Below are 23,031 nucleotides of genomic sequence, written 5' to 3' on the forward strand. Positions count from 1 at the left end.
TTTATAGAACACTCTACCCAACAACAGCAGAATATACATTTTTAATGTATACACAGAACATTTATCAAAATAGACAGTATTTTTCTCAATAAATTTAAAATTATTCAAGTCATATAAAATATGTTTTCTGACCACAATGGAATTAAATTAGAAACCAATAAAAAAAGGTATCTGGAAAATCCAAATGTTTCCTAAAGCTTCTAAATTACCCATTGGTCAAAAAAAAAAAAACAAAGAGAAATTAGAAAGTATTTTGAACTATTTGAAAATACTTTTCAGACAACAAGGTAAAAAAACTTGTGGGATGCCACTAACACAGTACCTAGAGGGAGGTTTATAGCGTGAAATGTCTGGATTATGAAAGAAGGAAGGTTTCAAATCAGTGACCTCAGCTTCCACCTTAAGAAATTAGAAAAGGAAGAGCAAGCTAAACACAGAATAAAGAAAATAAATAATAAAAGATTAGAGCAGAAATATATGAAATGGCAAACAGAAAAATAATAGAGAAAATCAGTGAAACCCAAAGTTGGTTCTTTGAGAAGGTCAATAAAATTGGTAAACCTCTAGCCAGACTGATCAGAGAAAAAAAAAAGAGAGGGAGAAGACATAAATTACAAATATCAGGAATGAGAGAGGTGATGTCACTATAGATTCCACAGATATTAAAAGAATAATAAGGAATATTATGAATAGCTTTATACCAAAAAACTCTACAATGTAGATGAAACGGACAAATTCTTTGAAAACCACAAATGACCAAAAGTTGTGCAAGAAGAAAGAGATGACCTGAATATTACTGTTTCCATTAAAGAAATTGAATTGCAGTTTAAAACTTTCCCACAAGGAAAACCCCAGGTCTTGGAGACGGCTTTGGTGGTAAATTCTGCCGAATGTTTAAGGAGAAATAGCATCGGTTCTACACAGTCTCTTTCAGAAAACTCAAGAGTGGGGAATTCTTCCCACCTCATTCTAGGATGACACCAAAATCTGACAAAGACATTCCAGGAAAAGAAAACTATAGATCAAATTTTTCAGGAACACAGATGCAAAAATTCGCAAGAAAAATTTAGCAAATCAAATCTGACAATACATAAAAATAATAGTACATTATAATCAACTAGGGTTTATCACAGGAATATAAGACTTCTTTTTAAAAATGGAGGCTTATATAATCAATATAATTTACCACGTTAACAAATAAGAAATAAGAACAATTTGATTATCTCAACAGATGCTGTTTTAGTCTATTCAGGCTGCTATAACAAAATGCCACAGACTAGGTGCCTTATAAACAATAGAAATTTATTTCTCACAGTTCTGAAGTCTGAGAAGTTCAAGATCAAGGTATCAGCAGATTCGCTGTGGTGGCTGGTAAGGGCCCATTTCCTGGCTGATAGCCAATACTTTCTTGCTGTGTCCTCATTTGGAGGAAGGGACTAAGGATCTCTCTGGAGTCCCTGTTATAAGGGCACTAGTCCCATTCATAAGGGCTCCACCCTCATGACCTAATTAACTCCCAAAGGCCCTACCTCCTAATATCATCACCTTTGGGGGTTAAGATTTCCACATATGAACTATGGGGGGACGCAAACATTCAGACCATAGCAGATACACAAAGAGCATTTGACAAAATCCAGTGTCCACTCCTGATAAAAACTCTCAAAAAACTAGGAACAGAAGGGCCTTTTATTTGTCTTTTTCTAGGCCTTGAATCCTTGAAACAGATCCAGCTGTGTCCAAATGCCGTGAAGATTTGCATTGCTGCCAATGGCAGAGGATGGACATTGCTTTGAAGGACAGGCCAGAGTTGAGCAGAAGCACCTAGGTAAGAAGACTAGTGAGCCTAATTCTCCTCAAAGAGCCAAAATGCAATTGTTTCTTGCTTAATGAAGTATCATTTTTCTGTAGTCCCATTTTCTTGCTTCTCTTCATGTTCTAATGCATGGTTCCGGAGCTATGCAGGAATTAGCACAGTATTTGCAACAGCTGTACAGCAGCTGAGGGTCATTCTGCAAATTAAACACTTCATATGAACTCTTAAATTTGCATCTAGGTCGGTCTACACATAATATGCATGCTTCTTTACTGCATCAACAAGATAGATATTAAATGCTAGAGTACTAATTTTGTTTTTATAAAATATTTCATATAATCAATTTTTTAAAAAATTAAAGTTTAAATAATTTTGATTTAAAATCTTGATATTTTTAAATTGACTTGTATTTTGCCTATTAATTTTCATAAGTAGCTTTTAATATTTTGGAAGAAAATAGCTCTTTTGAAAACATTGAAAAGCAATTTTACCTTGTTTTTTTAAATACTTTAATTTGGATTTTTGGTAAATATATATCCACATTTGTTCACTTTGAAATTACAATCTGAAAAGCAATTACATTTTATTTTTTATTCTTTAGATAATAGAACATAAATTATATAAAAATTCAATTATAACAGATCAATTGGTGAATTTCTAAAACAAGGCAAGAGATATAACTGCTATGGTCTGAATGTTTGTGTCTTCACAAAATTTATATGTTGAAACCTAATCCCCAAGGTGATGGTGTTAGGAGGCGGGGCCTTTGGGAGGTGATTAGGTCATGAGGGTGGAGCCCTTATGAATGGGATTAGTGCCCTTCTAAAAGGGACTCCAGAGAGCTTGCTCACCCCTTCCACCATGTGAAGACATAGTGAAAAGTCAGCAGTCTGCAAAGAGAAGAGAGCTTTCACCAGAACCAGGCCATGCTGGCACCCTGATCTTGGATTTCCAGCCTCTAGAACTGTGAGAATAAATTTCTGTTACTTTTAAGCTACCCAGTCTGTAGTATTTTGCTATAGTAGCCAGAATAGACTAAAACAATAACTTTTAGGCAATAATTGTGAATTATGTATGTTTTTCACGTTATGTCTCATTCAAATGTTATTATTTATCCAAACATTGTTGTCCCATCCACAAAACCCACACATGCACAATAATAATTAAATTCAGCCATCTTTGATATTTTCCCAGCTTTCAGTCCTAGCAAACCATAACTTTACATACACTTTTCAATTTTGTCATTTCAAAGGTATATTTGAAAAATATGTTTGTACAATAAAATATATTTTAACAATTTGTTAGCTTATTTATCATGTTTAAAAATTTAAACACATGGCATGTGAGTCTTCATTTGTACCCCTGCCTGAGGCCCCAGAAATCTTCAGGACAGCCTGAAGGCGGGACTCTCAGGTCTTGAGGCTGCTCTGGTAGTCTGGTGTGGAAACTCGCGTGATCATGAGCCATCCCTGGCTGATTTCTTCTCCTTCATTTCCTCTGTCATGTTTTGTTGTAGAAAACTGAGCATGGGGGACAAAGAATCTCCTGGAGATCAGCTTATACACTTTCCCTTTCCAAGAAAGACTCAAAGGGGTTGAGGAGCCCCTGGAGTGGCCAAAGTGCCTGAGACCTTCCTGTATGCATGGCCCTGCAAGGGGACTGGCTGACTTCCCAGCCCCGACCCAGTTCTCCTCAATGCTGCAGGATGCCTGACATTCCACCCTTAGAACTTTATCGTAAGATTTCAATACTTCTCTATCTATGTGTTGGTACTTCCTGAGAATAGATTTGATTTTGGGAAAAGAGCAGGGAAGACCTGAGTCTCCAATGCAACAGGGAGGAAGAACCATGAATCATTGGGGAACTGAGACAGAGATGAGGGGAGCTGGGATGGAGATGAGGGGAACTGGGATGGAAATGAGGGGAGCTGAAATAGAGATGAGGGAACTGGGATGGAGATGAGGGAAACTGGGACAGAGATGAGGGATGCTGGGATGGAGATGAGGGGAGCTGAGATAGAGATGCGGGAGCTGGGATGGAGATGAGGGGAACTGGGATGGAGATGGGGTGGTGATGGAATGGAGATGAGAGGAGCTGGGATGGAGATGAGGGGAGCTGAGATAGAGATGAAGAAAGCTGGGATGAAGATGAAGGGAGCTGGGATGGAGATGATGGGAACTGGGATTGAGATGAGGGGAACTGGGATAGAGTTGAGGAGAGCTGGGATGGAGATGATAGGAACTGGGATTGAGATGAGATGAGCTGTGACAGAGTTGGGAGAGGTGATAAGAAGGAGAAAGTTCAACTGCCCTTTCTACTGTTTGTCTAGGGCTGGTTGGAAGGAAGAAGATTTTATTTCATTTCATTTTATTTTTTTTAAAGATTGGCACCTGGGCTAACAACTGTTGCCAATCCTTTTTTTTTTTCTGCTTTATTTCCCAAAGCCCCTCCCCCCAACCCCGGTACATAGTTGTATACTTAAGTTGCAGGTCCTTCTAGTTGTGGGATGCGGGACGCCGCCTCAACATGGCCTGAAGAGTGGTGCCATGTCCGCGCCCAGGATCCGAACCCTGGGCCGCCGCAGCGGAGTGCCTGAACTTAACCACTCGGCCACAGAGCCGGCCCAGGAAGAAGATTTTAGAAGGTAGGTTTGGCAATGAGAGGAAGGTAGGCTTTCTGTTAAACAGCTTACAGGGGGACACAGTGTGTGCTGATCCTTGAAAACATGCACTTTGGATTCAGACAGATGGGCTCAAATCCATCTGACAGTTTAGTGCTCTCTGACCCTCAATAAGTTGATTAATCTACTTGAATCTCAGTCTTCTCATCTGTAAAATTTAGCAGAATAATAGGACCTATTTTACAGGATTATTGTGAGGACTAATGAGGTGTCATTGGATAAATACTTGCTAGTATGCCTAGCATACTGTAAGTAAATTACAGTTCTTGGATAATTTCCTCTCCACACCAAGAACAAATCATCTGAATAAAGACTCCATACATAGTCTTTAACCTAAACTCAAACAAGCCTGTTTCTGTTCTTACCCTGAGGCATTCTGACTCTAGATAACAGGACTTTGAGGCAGGAAAATTTCTGAAAAGGGGTCTGACTCTACCTTGCTCTAGTCTAGACCTTCTTGAATCTTCCCCCTCCACTGCCTCCAGAATGACCCTTTACAAGGTGAATTTGTTTCTTACTTTCTACTTGTTGCCTACAGAATAAAGCAAAAGCTCTTTAGCTTGGCATAGAAGGTCCTCCTTGTCCCGGCCTCTGATGACCTTTCCTGCTTCTATGCCCTCTCCCCACCCGGCTGGCTGGGTGCCTCTTCCCAGCGCTCGCTAGCACACTGTGCTTACTTCTAATTCAGTACTGATCATACGGTATTGTATGTGTATGTGAATTTCCTCCTGTGTAGCTGAATGTAGGACCTGCCTCATTCATTTCTGCTGTATTACTTTTCAGTGTTTGTTTATTTTTTGTTAGTAAATATCTTCACATGGTTTGCAATTGAAAAAATATAAAAGGAATAGTGAAAACTCTCTCCTACCTCTATTTCCCAAATATTCTGTTCCCATTCTAGAAGGAAACCAACTAATGTTAATAGTTTGGAGGGGGGGATTTGTATCTTTCCAGAGATATTTTATGTGAATGTGTGTGTGTGTGTTCTTTCTTCCTCCTTTATAAACAAATGGTAGCATATTATTCATACCATCCTATACTGGTTTTTTTCCCTTAATAAGTCTTGGCAATCTTTCCATCTCAGTACATAGCAAGTTTTCTCATTCTTTTTTGCCATTGCATGGTGTTATTCATATCTTTATACCTCAACATCTGACACATAGTTAAATAAATGAATGAATGAAAACAAAAGGACGCTTTTGTGCTGCTCTTGGAAATTAGCTGAATAAGCGACTATATATTGTTCCCTCACATGTTACACATAATGTAGATAAATCATACAAAGCCCTCTGACTTCACAACAAGAAGAAATCTGACTTGTCTTATTCTTTCCCATCCATTAGAGGGAGACATGAACCTGTTGTGTAAAGCCAACACTTAGATTCTCTCACTAGAAAATCTGAACCAACTCTATAGCTGGTGGTCCTTTGTAGGATTTGGGCCCTTAATAAATATACCCAGGCCTGCAGGTTTGAGGGATGATAAGGGAAGGTAACTGCAGGAGGAGAAAGCACCTAGACTAGGAATGAGGGCACAGGTGAACTCTGCTCAGTTACTAACAGCAAGACAAATTAATTACCTTTGCTCAGTGGTGTGCTAGTAAGCCAGCTCTTTAAAAAAAAAGGAGTCCTACCATAGAGAAGTTGAAATATAATGATGTCCACCTGAAATTTATATGATGTTATAAACCAGGGTTACCTCAATAAAAAAAAAAAAAGTCCTGCTTTGTAGGTAGTGTTTATGGATTCCCTAGAGAAGAAGATAATATGCAGAGTGAGCTATGCCACAAACCAGAGAGCAGCCGAGAGATGGTCATGTCAGTCAATGCCCTGTGTCTGAAGGAAGCCGACCTGAGCACCCCAGAGCTCCCCTCTGGCCAGGAGAAATCTGTAGTGTAACTACTCACATGGCCAATTCAAAGCTACCATTGTTTTAACGACTGAATTGTAAATTCCTTGGATATTTGACAACCAGCTCTCCTGAGCCAGTGTGAGCAGGCTCCTGCACACTGCTGAGCCTTGCCGGGCCTTACTTATCTTTCCTGTAAAATGGGGAAGAAAAGTCACCCATTGTGCAGCTTCCATTACATAGTGGACACATAAGCAGTTTGAACAGTTTAAAGCAATGTTTCCCAAACTTCCCTGATGGTAAAATCACCCAGTGGCTTGCAGAAAATGCACATTTCCAGGACCTGCCCCAGAGCTACTGGTTCAGAGCCTGCTGGGGAGAAGAGGCCTGGGAATCTGTATTTTAAACAAGTGCCTCAGGTGACTCCGATGCTCCAGGAGGCTGGGGAGACACTCAGGCTTACAAATGGGTCATATGTCAGAGGGTCTTTCTCTAACTCCCTCCACATTGGGCCTGCCTCAGGAGATGCACGCAGTTCTAGGACCAACTCCAGGCAAGGCGTTTACTTTCTCTACTACCTCCTCCACCCTCAAAGCCCAGACAGCCCCAGTCAGGAAACCTGCCCCTTGCCCTCTCCCAGGCAAGTCTTCCCTGCATCCACGAAGCCCTTTGTTCCAAGGACTGCTGGGTTGTTTGAAAGCTATCATTTATTGAGAATTTACCAGGTGTCAGGCAAATTACCACTCATCCTCACAGCGATCCTAAGAAGTAGACGCTTGTGCTCTTGCCATTTTACAAAGGAAGATCAAAGAGGTCAGGAAAGTGTTCAAGGGCATACAACAGCTAAATGCTTGGGCTGACAACCCAACCCAGGCCCCACTGACTCCAAGCCTGGGCTCCATCTGGGCTCCTCTGGCCTGCCTGCACCAGTGCCTTTGTGCTCTCTTCCTGTCTGCAGAAGTCTGTATACCCCTATTGCAGCTTCCAGAGGCAGAGTGGAGAATGAGGGATTCCAAAGGAGGGATGCAGTGCTGGGCCTGGGTACCTGTAGAACTCAGAGGAGAGCCCGAGGAGATCAGAATCCTCATGTCTGAAATTCGGTCAGCTCAGGTAAAGAGCTCGAGCTTGGGGGTTAATATAAATTGCTCTCTAAGGGGAACCCAAACATGCAGGGAAACGACTTCTCATCCTCTGAATGTCCACAAAACTCCTGATCTCCACTATTCCTTAATCACTTATCGTTTGTAACAGGTATTGTAGGTCATTTCTTAGGCATTTGTCTGCTCTGCTCAACCAGAGTATAGAGCCTTAGGGAGGTTAGTGGTTCAGAGAGAACGGGTGTTAGAGTGGAACAGGTCTGGTTGGAACCCTGTGCTCTTACTAGCTGTGTGATACTGGGCAAGTTACTTAAACTTTTTCTAAGCCTTAGTCTTCTCATTTGTTACATGGGAACATACATAGTACCTACCTGGCAAGAATGTTTTGAGGATTAAGTAAAATAGTGCAGATAAAGAGTTTACAAGCAACAGCTGAATGAACGGCGCTCATCTCCACCTCCTCCTCATCAACTGAGAACAGACACCTTCACCTTCTCTTGTGTCTCAGGTAGGTACTTACAGCATTATTGTTTTTCAGCACTAAGGGGGCATTCTTACAGAGATAAATGCATGAGGGCAAGAAGCATTCTCAAAAAGAGTGTTTTATGAGAGAATAATGTAATGTCGAGTGTCAGAATAATTTTAAGGTGAAAATAGCTAAAGAAGCTGTCAATAATTTTCTCCCTTGAGTGGTATTTCAGACTGAGATAGGGTGGGAAAGGTGGAGGGAAGGGATGGGGCCAGCTGACTCAAGCCCGTGGATACTAGCAGTAGCAGTGGCGGACATTAGGAGACCCCAGTGCTGGGAACACAGGAAATGAATGTCCCTCAGGAAGGCAGGTATGGATCTACATAATGAGTCAGATGACCTGGGTTCCTGTAGGTGTAAATCTGGAGAACTCACTTAAATTTCCTTATCTGCAAAATAGGGATAAAATCAATGTCACAGAGTTGATGTGAAAATGAAGCATGGCATGGCCATGTGAGTGCTTGGTTAACTGTAAAAGCCAGTGTCATCCTAGGGTGGCAGTTCTCTTAGTAAGTTGTGGCTGGCGGCTGGGAGATTATGTGGGAACAGACTGAGGAAGCATCTGGCCTGAAGTTGGGCAGAACCATGAAGGAGAGATTAGTGAGCAAAACTGCCTGGACTGATAGAGAAAAAATATGTGAAGATGTAAAAAGAAGAGGCAAAAGGGGGGAATGCAGAGATCCTAGGACATTGGACAACCCCGGTGATCCCTCCGAAGCTGTGAGCTACTTGGAGAAGTCCATTTTCTGGCTGTAGTTCCCGGCAAAGGAGGGGATTGCATAGTGGGGAAGACGGTTCCTTTCTCTGGTTAGGCTCATGAGATCAAGCAATAACGTGTGAAAGAAGCACCTTCTCTCTGTGCACAAAAAGATGGGGTCTGTATTTTTATAAAAGCCATTAATGCAATGTGCATCACTGGAGTGTTAATTGATATGGGTCTAAAGGAAAATACGAGACATTTCTAGTAATTTTCCATGATATGAATGAAGAACTTGAAATCGTCAAATACGTTTGGAGGGGTTTTTTGAATTCTAAACTCTATGGAATCAGACAGTCTTATTAGAATCTGTGGCCTCTTAAGCCGTGTCTGTCTATACCCTATCTCCTTGCTGACCTTATTTCTGGGAATAGTCCACTGTCTGACCTGTTAGTAATATTATCTTATTCTGTGATAGAAGAGGTAAGGAAGCTGCATTTCCAGAATTGCATCTGAGTCATTTGTGAAATTGCATATTACAATTTGCCACCATTTCTAACAGTTCTTTAACATTTTCTTTCTCAACTGGTGTTCACACTCATGCAGTGACCTCCAGGGGCTAGTTTCTTTTCTAGCTCAAGAGAGAATTGCTTCAGTCAGAGTTGGGACTGAGGATAGGAATATATATTCTTCATGTTGTTTGACTTCAGATGAATGGAAAATTAGAAACTCAAAGTATGCAAGAGGTTTGTGTAGAATTTAAGTGCCTTCGAGGAGCAGTAGACAGGACAAAAGTTATTTTACCTGTATGTTTGCAAATGTCAGAGACCAAGACTGAGACAAACAAGGATGACTTATAAGGAGTTGGCTGCACAAGCTGCCTGCCTGGGTGGTTCATTTGCATGGCAGGTCAGAGTAACCTTGTCCTGTGGTCTGAGCACCCTAGTATCAGGTTAAGTCTACCTTACTGCTTATGCCCTTGGTCACCTTCCTAACGGCTCAAATCAAACACACGTCAGTAAAGAACAAAGTTATGTAAATATGCACACAGGTGGTCATGCCTAGACAAGAACTTGGCAAAATTTCATTCAGCAATATCCGGGCTCTACAGGACAAATATGCCTCAGTTTACACAGCAAACAAGAAAAGCATCACAGGGTAACAGTGGAGAAAGCCGGGGACTAGCAGGTAGGTAGACAACATTGGGTTGGAACTTTCACTCTGCCACATGCACACGAGTGACCTTACAAAAGAAACGTCATCTCTCTGAGCCTCAGTTTCCCCATCTAGAAAGCAGGGACAGCCACAGGGGAGTTATGAGGATTAAATGAAATAAAAATGAGCCAACCTGTGCAAGCCTGCCTACTGTGGCACCCGGACTGGAAAGATGCATACAAGTTAGGTTCATTTTTTATTTCCACGAAAGACATGGCCCTAAAGAGCTCTACCCAAATTCAACTTTCAAATATCAAGTTCTGGTTTACGAACCCTAGTTTATGAGCAGCTGAGATAACCTCTGACCTATCGCCTTAGTAATCCCGCCTGTCCAATTCGGCACCACCAAATAAAGGTTTTATTGAAGGAGCAACAAGTCTTTCCTTCTCTTTTACTAATTCTGTAAGTTTAGGGCTTCATCTCTCAGATCCTCTTAAAACAGACCAGTTTATACCCACATAATATGAAGAACGAGCCTGATGCTGTTACACACCAGAGCAAGTGAGAGCACCCCAGGACCTCAATACTCCACATGGCCTCAGGCTCAGAAGAGAAATAATGACAATCCAAAGCCATCCTGTAGCATGACACTCTTCTAGTCATTGTAGGATCCTCCCTCCTCTCCACTTTTCAGCATTGGCTTTTGCTTTCTTGCCTTCTACAGGGTTTTATTTGCTTCTTCTGCCTCTTGGTAGTTTCTTTGCTACAGAAAATCCTCTCCTTGCCCTCTGATCTTCCCAAGTTGAAGCCTCCAACAGGTACCTGTTGAACGCCTGGGTTGTACGAGGTGGATGCGATGGGTACTACGCTACCGTAGGGGATGCTTGAGATACAAGACGGGCACTGCACAATCCCAGCGCAGGCAGTGTGGACAGGTAGGATGAGGGCTGTGCGGGAGGCAGTGTGTACGTTCCGCTGGGCTGTCACGGTGTTCACTTTACTCAGGCTTATGACTTCGGAAGGGGTAAGACTTCACTAGACAGAGAAGGGGCAGGATGAGAGGATGAGGAGGGTGCACCCTGATGGAGAGGCCTGCCTTCCTCCTACAGCACAATGTACCTGTCCGACGCTGACTTCCTTTGCTTTCCCAGGTGACATTTAGCTCATCTTGCAAGCTCATCTTATTAATGTAATCATAAATGCTAGTAAATTAATTAATATTACCCATCATATATAACATCATTGAATTGTAACAATCCAATGCTTTAACCCCAAAGGATGACTGAGTGGCGAGGACTTCAGGCCCTGTTGCAGGGTATTTTGGGGGAAGGAAGGCCTTTTGATGTCACACCATGTGGGTGCTTCCTTAAGCAGGTCATGAGTGAGGTGGAAACGAGACTGGGACCCTGCTGAGCAGAGGCACGGCCCTCAGCACTAGATTTCAGGGTGCTTTTTGGTCTAGCCATGGTATTACCCGTCTCAAGAATCCCTTCTTAGTTTTGAGTATGGTTCAGGTAGAGCTGGAGTAATCCCCCTCCCCACTCACTGCATTAAACGGGGTGAAGGTTCTATCCCTAAGGTACCGTTATCTTTCCCCATCCACAGGGTGAGTCAGAAGGAAATGGACTCACTCCCGTTCATTCTCTTTGCTTACTATTTCCTGCATTGAGGTTTCCTTGTGTAACAAACAGCCTCTGTGGGTGTCTGAGGGTCTTTAAAAAGAGAACATGGTGAGAACACGACGTGAGTGGAACGTCTTCTGAAGGAAGCTTCGTGGCAAACGCGCCACTCTGGTTCCGGCCGAGCGCAGCTTTCCTCACGGGCAACAGGAGGCTTTGAGGGGAGCTCATCTGTAGGGGATGGAGGGGCCTGACATTTAAGCCCTCTTCACTTCCAACCGATTGCAGTCATGGTATGGAAGAAAGCAGAGTCTTGGGCTCTGGCCTGGGTTCAAGTCCTTCTCAGCCACTGCCTGGCCATTTTCTCAACCATAAAATGGGGATAATTAATCACAGAATTTTTCTCATAGGCGTGTGTATAAAATGAGATAATATGTAGAAAGTGGAGCATGGCTAAGTGCCCAGTGAGTGGTAGCTGTTTACAAAGCCATTTTTGCTATTGGGTTTCTGTCTTACTATGTGTGGCTTCTGGTAACTGATACAAGTTCTGTGAGCCTCAGTTTCCTCATCTGAAAAGTAGGGTCAATCTTCCCTGTGCGAGCCTTAGCACGCTCTCTGGAACGATGTGGATACTTGATAGATGTCGGTTTCCTTCACCCTCACATCATCTTTGTCTGCCTGTTGGCTGATGACTGTAATTCCTTCATTATAATTTCCTTGCCAGAGCTATCTTGTTAACAAGTAAGTACCACCAAATGGAACTGATTTTTTTAAACCATCATTTAAAATTTTCTCCTTAAGGTGGAAAGAAGGAAGGAGTACGTGAGTACTGGCTACCTGGAGAGACACCCAGGAGAGGGAACAGGCAATCTGAGACTGTCAAAGATAAACATCTTGTCCTCCACAGTGCTTCACTGGGTGGATCTGGTCAGCTACACACCCTCCTGTCCAAACTCACTTCTCTGCCTCAAGGATCACGAAACTCTCCCTTACAACTTGAGAGAATCTAGGAGTCTCGGCTTTAATGAAAAATCGGGAGGAGGGAGTAAGTATTTTTGATAACTATTGTTTGTAAAGTCGAGCCTGTCTCCAGCACCTGTGGACCTTGCTCTTATAAACCCACAGCACACTAGAGTCCCTCTAGGCTATTTTTGGCTAAACCCCAACACCTGAGGCTGGCATTGTAAAAGTTTCCCTCTAAATGCCCCTTTGGTCTTCCTCTACCAGAGACCTAGAGTCACAACCAGGTCAAGAACCATGTCCCTTATGCCATGTGTATGGATAGTTTAATGATTGATTAGGCACAAACGTGGCACTGGGGTCTCACAATGGCTTATGGGACATCTGCTACTTTCCTTTTGATTTTCACCATCACTGGCTGCCCTAAAGCCCACTGCTTCTTAGCGACTGTCATATGGTCCTAACTCACACTGTGGGCTTTTGCGGCGGGTGGGGGGCCGGGGAGATGAGAGCTTGGGGACCCTGCAGAGCCGGATGAACTGCAGCTGCCACCAGGGGGCGCTCGCCAGTGGCGTGAGCTCGACCAAGCGCCCGAGGCGGGCGGGCGAGGGGAGAACCGCCACAGCAGAGGCACAGGTTTTCCCCTGGGTGCTTCCTGGCCGTAGGTGAGTTTGAGGAGGTCCCTGGCATCTTTGCTCTAACACGAAAGGCCTTCCTACTCAGCTCCTGAGAGCTGAGAACACACACCCTCCACCTCGAGCCAGGGCAGTGTGGCTTTGCCTCTCTAGGAGACAAGGTTGTGCTCACTGCTGGTGATTGGGCGAATCCAGAGTCTCTAGTTTCACCACTAGATTCTTAAAAGTCAGACTTCTATATTTAATGACGCCGAAGCATCCAGCCCCTCTCAGACCCACGTGGGTCAGGGTCTAGGGACGCGATCCTCAAAGTGTGGTCCCGAGCCCGGCAGCATCAGTTTCAGCATCACTCCGGACCTGGTTAGAAATGCACATTCTCAGGCCCCGCACCAAACCTAAATGCGAGACGGGGTCGGGGGCGAGGAGGCGGGTAAAGGGCGCCGTCTGTGCTGTGCTACCCCTGAGGGTGACTGTGAGGGGCTCGAGGGTGACAGCCCTACCCTAGGGCTTCCCCCTTCGCCCAGGTGCGTGTGGATCACGAGGCAGGGAGTCCAGGTCCTCCGAGATCTCCGTGCCGCTGGCTCGGTGGTCACGTGTGCTCTTGGATATTTTCCCCCCACCCCCCTCCTGGGTCTTTAAAAGGAAGAAGAGGCTCTTCCTTAAGTCGTTTGTGATCTTCGCAGTGTCTCCAGAGACTGGCCGTTTTGACAACCACTCCCTCGCCCCTGCTGCTAGGCCGCTGGAAGCGCCGAGGCTTCGAGAACCGCCTGTGGAAATTTGCAGGGTGGAGAGGAGGCGCGGGAGCCCGGCCAGAGGGGGGCCATCCTGGGCTGCGACTGGCATCTCATGCTGCGGGCGAAGGCCGGCGATCCGGGTCCGGGCTGCGCGAGGCGCGCTCTCTCTCCGTGGCTGGTGGCCGCGGGCCGGGTGCGGGGAACAGAACTACCCCAGGAAAAGCACGTGTGCCTTTTAGAGATTGCTAGGCCAGTGTTTACCTGCAAGGTAAGTGCCCCTTCGCTCAAGGTGTGATTTAATTCTCTGATTTTCTGTTTGAAATCTCTGGGATGATTGTGCTAACATACATGTCTTTTTAAAAGGAAAAACTCCTCTGGGTTTTCTCTCTGGATTTCCTGACAGTGGGGGAAATGTGACAGTGGGAAAGTTGGACGAGGCCCTTCATTCTTGAGTTTTGTAGGCCTGGGAAGATGTATCAGGCAGGTGACCAGTGCTTTAAAATGCATTAACTGGCATTCCTAAGTCATATCAAAAAGTACAGCTACTTCTTTCCCGGGCAGACTGAGCAAAATTAAGATCTGGTCTGGGTTTTTTGCTGAAGAGGAAGCCACCTGCTGCTCTCTTAACCCTTCGTGTTATCTTTCATGCCAGTTCATATTGAAAGCATAGAACTGAGTTATGGGAATAGTATTTTTGTGAAAAACAAAACTTTGGATGAGTGGATTTCTTAGGGAAGTAAGGTTGACTCAATTTTACTAGCTTTTCAAAAGCAACTTGGTGCTTCAGTGTGGTACACAACACTTCAGAGGAAAGCGTTTGCCTTATTTTGTTAGATTTCTAGTATTTACATGAACATTCCATTACGAATTTTTACTTTTGTTGTAAGTTTCGAAACTCACAGTGGCTATTTTCCTTTAGGTCTGGGGAAAGATGTTTGTTATTTAAAAAGTGAACATATGTACTCGCTTCAGCAGCCCATATGCTAAAATTGGAACAATACAGAGAAGATTAGCATGGTACAACTAGGATATACAGCTATATACTGGGGCTGTGGGGATAAAAAAAAGTGAAACGAAAGGTTTGTGCCACGAGTATTGTAAGAAGTAAATACGCCATGACTATGAAAAAAAACGACTCTCTGACTCCTATGTTTTCTGCAGAAAATCTGTATGTTTCTGCATACGTTCGAGAAGAAGGAAAGTGTAAGACTCTGTTCATCAATAGGTGTTAAAGCGTAAACCTTAGGATTCCATTTTACATTCAAGCCTTGTTTTTTCAGTTGACTTACTGAAACATTCTTATTTCAAAAGCAGCCAGTCTCCTGTAACACTTAAGACCTGTAAGTCTCTGCAATCAATTAAAAACACATTTAGTACACATTTCATAGTGGTTCTGAGGGACTTGAATGAATCTAATCACTTTTTACATTTCTCAATTCATTTATAATATGGAACAGGTAAAAGTAGTAAATTCAATGCTTAAAAATCCAATTAGCACTTAATAGATATTGATATGCCCATTTTTAAGAATGACTGCAATTTTCTATGGGTATCCAACAGGTAATGATTCAAAATACATCTTGTAATAATTTTAGTTCATATTTTGAGTCATTTTATATAATACCTATAAATAATAAAATAGTTATATAAAAGACTGAAGGCTTGAGTCATTTACTGACAAGTTTTTTGATAATTACATTTAAAACCCTTGAGACATGTACTCTTGATGTTAGGCTGCATAATTCAGTGCCTAGCATTAATTTTAGACATCATGCTGTTAGTTTTAGATATAATAGCATTTTTGAAAAGTCAAACTTATTGCAGTATAAAATCTAGCCTCTTCAGGTGAGGCACTCTGTGAATTCTGACAGTTGCACACAGTTGAATAATCCCTTCAGTCGTCAAGATATAGAGCAGTTCCACCACTCCCAATAGCCCCTCTGTGCCTTTGGAGTCAACCCTCTCAGCCCATCCCCAACCCCTGGAAATCACTGATCTCTTCACTGATTTTATAGGTTTGCTCTTCAGTATATTTTTACCTAGAAATAATTATCTTGCTTTGCTTTTCTCAAAAGAAGACCCCAGTTCCCCCTTTTTGTTGGGGTGAGTCAGGTTGTGGTATTTTTGTTTTAAGCCTATATACTTTGGGATAAATTGAGGCAAGAGAAAGCTATTTTGCAAGTGGGAAACTAGAGACTTAGACTGTGTTAAATTCATATTGGGCTAATAGTTTTCATTCCTAGCAAATTTGTATTCCATTCTGGTTTAAGCCTTTGGTTATGGTGTGCATCATGAGTTATCCCAAACTGAAATACAAGGTTGTTTAGAAAATATTTATTTATATTGTATTAACAGAATGTATTGTTCCTTTATAATCTTGGCATTTAAAAAATACTTTTATTATACTTGAGATTAAGAAACTTCCCTGAAAATTACATATTATCCAATAGTGAAGAACAAAAGAATGATTGAAAATGACAATTTCAAGACATTTCCAGTAAAACATAGAGTGATTGTAACTGCTTAAGTTAAAATACTCTCCTTAATAGGAACTAAGGTCTATGCCCAATTTATTTGTAGATGTCAGGGTTTTTTCATTTCTGTGCTTTGAAATCTAGATTTTCTTGTGGGACACAGATTCACTATCTTTTGTAAACTAATATTTTTTACTGTTTGATATATTGTTCAATTTAGTAAACGGGAGCTTGTTATTGTTAGGCACTCCTAATAAAGATATGTCAGATGATGTCTTTTTTCCTTTGTGCTATGAAAAACAAGAACCTGTATTTTAAATACTCAGTTTACCTTTCAGAGATCTACGTGGCAGTTACTAGGCTGTGCAGAGTGGCAAGTTTATGAGGCACAAGCAAACCAGATGCTTGGCGTTCCCAGCCGGAGCTGTTATGGCTCTTTGTAATTAAGGGCTTTTAGAGGGGAATCTTTGTGTGGGTGTAGAGTGAGGGTCACCTGGAAAGAAAGATTACTGGACTTGTGTATGTTTCCTCAAAGCAGGACTGCAACCTTTTGTTGGTAAATGTTTTGTGTTCAACTGTTAAACCCAGCACTGGCGGGGAGTTGAGCATATTCAGTTTAACTTCTGCACCGGTCAGATCCTCTTGAATCTCTTCACCCACCGCTCTCCCCAACGCTGCCCCAAATGCATCTTTGAATATGGTTCCATTTCCTAAGAGTGGAGCGTTGTCTCTGACTGCTGGTGTCAGGAAGGAGCAGAGACTGGCTGGTAAGAGAGAAGATTCCCGCCTTAGCATGTGAGACCCCTGGGGCTGATGCTCTGTCCCCTTCTATTCAAGCCCTTAGAATTCTGCTTCCTATCCAGCTCAGTGAGCGCCAGTGGGCTACCAGGGGAACTAGGGTTTTCTCATTTCAGAAGATAGCTGTAACGTGTTCTTAAGAGTTGCATGTGAATCAATTATTAATGATCAGTTCTATGGTGATTTTGGAGTGTTTTTTCCTTATTGCTAATAAGTATTAAGTTGACTGAAAGCATTAATATTTTGTTTTAGAAAAGGTACATTTAAGGCCAATGATTGGCAAACAGGCATTTATACACCTCAAGGATGCTTGATACTTAAGAAATATTTATCTTTTCCACAAAATTCCTTCTAGTGTCTGCTTTGTGTGTGTGATGGACTTCTGTGGGACACATAAATGTGGGGTGTTGAACTGAATGCTTGGGAAAGTGTGATGGGCAGGCTTGAGAATACAGAATAAGGAGAATGTGGCATTTTGTGCTCCATACAGTGCTAACAGGCTACCAGCAGCCCAGCTATTTGGACTGGTGGTGAGGGACTGTCAAATGGAAGTTAAGAAAGTAAAATTAAGAGGCAAAAATCTTCAGGGTGGCCATAAAGATATTTTAACTTAAATTGTCTAGAAATTTTACCCAACACTAAAGATGTGTTCATCAGCATGCCAATAGACTGACTTCATCCTCTTGGATATGTAATAATACCTTACAAGATGCATTCACATACATCATTTCACTTCATCCTCCAAGCATGTGAAAGGCTGCAGCTCATGTTAGGTACTGTCTCTACTGAGGAAGATGTGGAGGCTCGGGAGTTTACGTGATTTGTCTAAGATCACCTGGCTTCAGGCAGAGCTGGGACTAGGACTCCATGTCCTGCTCTGTCCACTGGGCCAGAATATACTGAAAGCAGGCCTGCCAGGGACTGCCCTCCTAGTCTTTAACTGGACGTGATCGGTACTTTGATAAAATCAGTCTACTCTTTCTAGAATGTATTTTTGCCATTTCTAGAGCTGCCTTCTTCTTCTTCAAGGAATCACTGTCAATATTTGCAGTTTTATAAACCATTTTTTCTAAGAGCCATAATGTGTTCCCCAGCCAATCTGTTAGAACACTGTGTATAATCAATGTGTACAGAAAGCTTTCCCGCTGAACACAGACGTGACTGGACAGGGTTCAACACAGCTGTGTGTGCTGGGGGTGGGAAAGGAGAGAAGTCTCTGGACAGAGACAAGGGCAATTCATCACGAAGGATTATGGGCCAACTATTGTAGGCTACAGTGACTAATTAAAGAAAATTGACATGCAGAGAAATGATTAATTCTCAGAATCAGGATGTCCGGGTGCATGTTGTTTTGTTGGCCAGGTGCAATTCCATGCCTGCCAGGCCCAACAATTAAACTGTGTGGAGACTCCGTTTCCTTGTTGTACCAGATATTGTGGTCACTGATGCTTGGGTGTTCAAACGAATGTGTTGAGAAAATCTTGTCCTACTATGTTGAAGAAATTTGCTCTTTTGGGGATTCTTTCCTTCAACCAGTTTATATTCCTGTTTTAGAGGAGGACTACTCAAGTAACCAGAACAGGTCCGTTTTTCACTTTTATAGACCTCCAGTGGAGAAGACCTCCCCTTTACTACCTGCTCACCCGTTTCCCATGTCTACTGTGATGATTTAAGTTCATCACCCCTTGTTGCGTCTTTGCTTAAGAAAAACCCTTTCCATCGGCTACAAGTTACCAATTATCTAAGATGCCACTGAGAAATAGTTGTCACATAAATCTGGATACATCTAAAGGATATCCAACCGAAAAGCAACATAGCCTTTGAATCACTGTCCAGCCACTAGTTCTCCCACATTAATTGTTACTGTACTGGGGATGTACTGTGGAAATTCTAGAGACGTTGATTGGTGTATATCTGCAAAAATCCATATTTTCTAAGCAAAGTCACTGTGGCACCTGACTGTTGCCTGGATGAATCCTGGCGTTTGCCATTTGGTGGTGTGTGTCTGACAGGTCATTTCAGCATTTCTGGGCTGAGAATGAGCATTTCAGTTGCAGGTGAAAATGAGTGAAGGAGTTGATTCTCTGCTCCTGAGAGAGATGTCATATTCATTTTAAATTGTGGGTTCCTTTTCCAGTTGGATAAGTCGGAAGCACTGTTTCAAGTTCATGAATTTCCATGCTACATTCATCACTTTGTTCCAGTAGATGCTTTATGTCTTCAAGAGGGCTAATGAAGGGAAAAGACAGCAGTGGCTTCTGATAGTTTGGTGTATTGGCTTTGCTGAGCTACTTATGCTAACATGCTAAATACATTTCTTTTGGGCAATGTAAATTTGAAACAACATGAAATTCAGTAAAGTCTTGATTGACCAAAATGTTCAGAGAATGATTTTTTGTTTAAACATTTTATTTGATTTTTCCATTAATTGGGTATTAGATTGAAGCCTCTTGTTCAAATTCCTATTCTAATATTCACTGCTTTCCTGCTTCCTAATTTCCTGAATATAATTTAATCTTCATTTGATGGCTGAGAGTGTTGAATTTATCCTGATATAAGTTTTCTTTGAACAGTACTCTGCATAAGAAAGTTGGTGTCCTCACCACAGTGACCACACTCACCTTTGGATATGCTTTTTATGTATTAAATTGGGTAAACCATCTAGTTGCCGTATGCTTTTTTTTAAGTTCAAGAAATGTAAAATGTAATTATTACCTCCAGGTTACATTTTGTTATGCATAAATATAGCTCCTTATGCGTGTTAGGGTAAGAATTGTACTCTCAGTTGTTATAATGTATACTGTTTGAGTTATGCTGTTAAAGTACTTTAAAGGTCTTTTGATGACACATTTGTCTACATAAGATAGGCTCAGATCATATAGTAAAACAATGCACTAAAATACAGTTGGCAAGGTACAATATTGAAGACACAAACACAGTGAGCAGGTGTATGTATAGGTGGATTGAACAGGAGAGATGGTTTCAGGACAACTTGAGGGATAAATGCTTCCTAACAATACTCAGTCCTGGAGCTGCCATCTAAAGGTTACTGATGACCTAATTACCAACTCCTGTGATCTCTCCTACATTCAACCACTCGCTCTAACCTGGGTCATTTCCATGGTTCTGTAAATGTTTTCAAGCAACTCTGTTTAAAACCTTTCCTTGATAGACAAAATGTGGTGTATAGATACGATGGAATATTATTCAGTCTTAAAAAGGAAGGAAATTCTGACATATGCGACAATGTGGATGAACCTTGAGGATATTATGGTAAATGAAATAAGCCAGTCATGAGAAGACAGATACTGTATGATTCCACTCATATGAGGTACTGAGTAGTCAAATCCATAAAGACAGGAGAATGGTGGTTGCTAGGGGTTGGGGTCGGGGGAGCTCTTGTTAACAGGTGTAGAGTTTTAGCTTTGCATGATAAACATAATTCTGAAGATGGGTTGCAGAACAGTGTGAATGTACTTAACACTACTGCCTGTACACTTAGAAATGGTTAAGATGGTAAATTTTATGCTATGTGTATTTTACCACAATTAAAAAGTTTGGAAATGGCTATTTTTGACAATAGTTAACACTATATGCTTTATACTGCATATTTTCTATTAGGAGTCAGCAGTTGTATATATTGATTGGGAATCTAAGTAATTGAAATATGAAATTCTGTACTCATGATTAATAAGAGCACATAGATATTTTTTAAAAACCCAAACTTCCTTGATCCTATATTCTCCTCCAGCTGCCATTCTCTCTCCTGTCCCTTGTGGTCAATCCATGTTCATTAGAAGTGGTGGCAACTCTGTATTAGTTCCTTATTCCACCCGCTCCATCCTGCCTCCCTGACCAGGCACAGGAGCCACACATTTCCTCATATTCTCTCCTTACAGCAAATATTTATTGAGTTGTAGTGGAAGGTGAATAAAATATAATGTGTCTTCAAGGAGCTTAAAATCTAATTGTACTTACTTCTTCCTTGACCACCCCACCTCTACCATTTCCAAGAGGGGTTCAATGTAGTTCTAATCTAAGAAGAAGGAGTAAGTTTATATGTAAGTAACTACAGGGGTGCCAAGAGTGAAAAAAGTGCTGAGGCGTACAATGCCCTCCACTTCACAGCGCACTTTCCATATTTCTTAGGGATGCGGCAGGTTTTCTGTGGGAAAATAGCAGGAGGTTAGAGTGGAGTGATGGGTTGGGGCAGCGGAGTGGAATGGGGCAGCATCGAATGCTAGAAGAGCATGGCTTATTACAGAGGCTAGTGGGAAGCAGAGGACTGATCAGAACTGAGTTTTAAGATGTTCGTCTGGCAGCTCTATGGATCTGGAGAAGGAGCTCACTAGGGACGAGGAGCAGTAAGCAGCCTGTTACAGATGAACAACTGAGAAGTAATGAGAGCTTGCTCAGGTGATGGCAAAAGACAGAACAAGGGAAAGGCACTGTGGAGAAAACAACAGTGTGCCTTGGTGATTAAAGGTAAGTAGATGAAGGGGAGAAGTCACAGCTAACTGTAATGGCTTTGTTATTAACACAAATAAGGAATAAGGAGTGGTTTGGGGGAGGAAAATGATGAATCTTACCTTGGATATTGTATTAATTATATATTGCTGTGTAACAAATTATCATAGAATTTAGCTGTTTAAAGCAGCAAGCATATATTATCTCATACAGTTTCTGAGAGTCAGGAATCCAGGAGCAGCTTAGCTGGAAGGTTTCAGTTTCAGTCTTCTCATGAGGTTGCAGTCAAGATGTTGGCCAGGGCTACAGTCATCTGAAGGCTTGACTGGGCCTGGAAGAATCTGGTTTCAAAATATCTCACTCACATAGTTTGGCTGGAGGCTGTAGGTCTTTGCTGGTCATTGGCAGGAGGCCTCCAATAAGGCTGCTTGAGTGTCCTCACAATATGGCAGCTACTTTCCCTAGAGTGAGTGATCCAAGAGAGCAAGCCAGGATGAGGCTGCACTGCCTTTTATGGCCTACCATCCCTTCTGCCATAATTTATTCATTAGAAGTGAGTCACTAAATCTAGCCCATACACAAGGGGGAGGTTAGGCTCCACCCTTTGAATGGAGGGGTGTTGAAGAATTTGTGGAGATATTTGTAAACCACCACAGATGTATCATGTTTTGAGGATGAACAGACTGAACATTCCAATGAAAATGTCAGGAGGAAGGAATTGGGGGCTTTAGAGAGCCAAGTTGCTACATATGGAATAGGTGACAGCTGGAGCTGAAAATACTGAAGATGGCAGGTTTCTTTACCTAATGATCTCAGTCAACCAGTCTCATTATTAATGGTCATTGTTCTCTTTTCCAGATTATATTATCCCAGTTATGCTAACCTTTTTTTTTTTAAAGGTTTACATTTTTAATTTCTTGTCTTATTTTGTGTTTTTTCTCCAAAGCTTCTTATCATGAAAAAATTCAAACTTACAGAAGAGTTGAAAGAGTGGTATAGTGAATGTCCATATGTGCACCATCTAGATTCAGTAAATGTTAACATTTGGACTTATTTGCTCTATCTTTTTAGCTATCTATGTATCTATCTAATCCATCCAATTTTTTTTCCTGAACTATTTATTAGGTGGCATTCTTTTGTAAAGAAGGGTTTCCCCTCGACCTTGGGACAAACTACAGATCCTCTTAAAAAGGCAGGGTACAGGTTTAATTCTTTTGCCTTAATTACTAATTTTCAGAACAAGGAACTGATGTAACAATCATTTACAATGGTACTAAATGATTCTCTTTTTCTTTTTTTCCTTTTCTCTATCACTATGGACTCCTAGTCCAAAGGGTAAAAGCATATGTCATTTTGCTATACATTGCTGAATATCCATAGAGGTTGTGCCATTCTGCTCTCCCACCAGCAGTGTAGGAAAGAGTCCCTGTTTTTCCACAGTCTCACCAACAGAGTCAAATATTTGAATTTTTTCCAAACATGATAAGTGATAAATGGTATCTTGGTGTAGTTTTAATTTGTATCT

The 23,031-nt window shown here is 41.9% G+C and overlaps 1 protein-coding gene across 1 annotated transcript in view; it reads left to right on the forward strand.

Moving 5' to 3' along the window:
• Positions 1-4,329: 4,329 nt before the first annotated feature.
• The window catches only part of LOC124233784 (estrogen receptor beta-like), a 73,363-nt gene continuing 54,661 nt past the window's right edge, over positions 4,330-23,031 (forward strand). Inside the window, exons 1-4 of the mRNA XM_046650987.1 lie at positions 4,330-4,457; positions 7,803-7,946; positions 12,240-12,483; positions 13,717-14,035. The gene's annotated coding sequence lies outside the window, so the exon portion shown is untranslated. The remainder of the gene's footprint in view (positions 4,458-7,802; positions 7,947-12,239; positions 12,484-13,716; positions 14,036-23,031) is intronic.

The sequence above is a fragment of the Equus quagga genome, unplaced genomic scaffold (assembly GCF_021613505.1).
Source record: "Equus quagga isolate Etosha38 unplaced genomic scaffold, UCLA_HA_Equagga_1.0 226_RagTag, whole genome shotgun sequence".
NCBI lineage: Eukaryota > Metazoa > Chordata > Mammalia > Perissodactyla > Equidae > Equus > Equus quagga.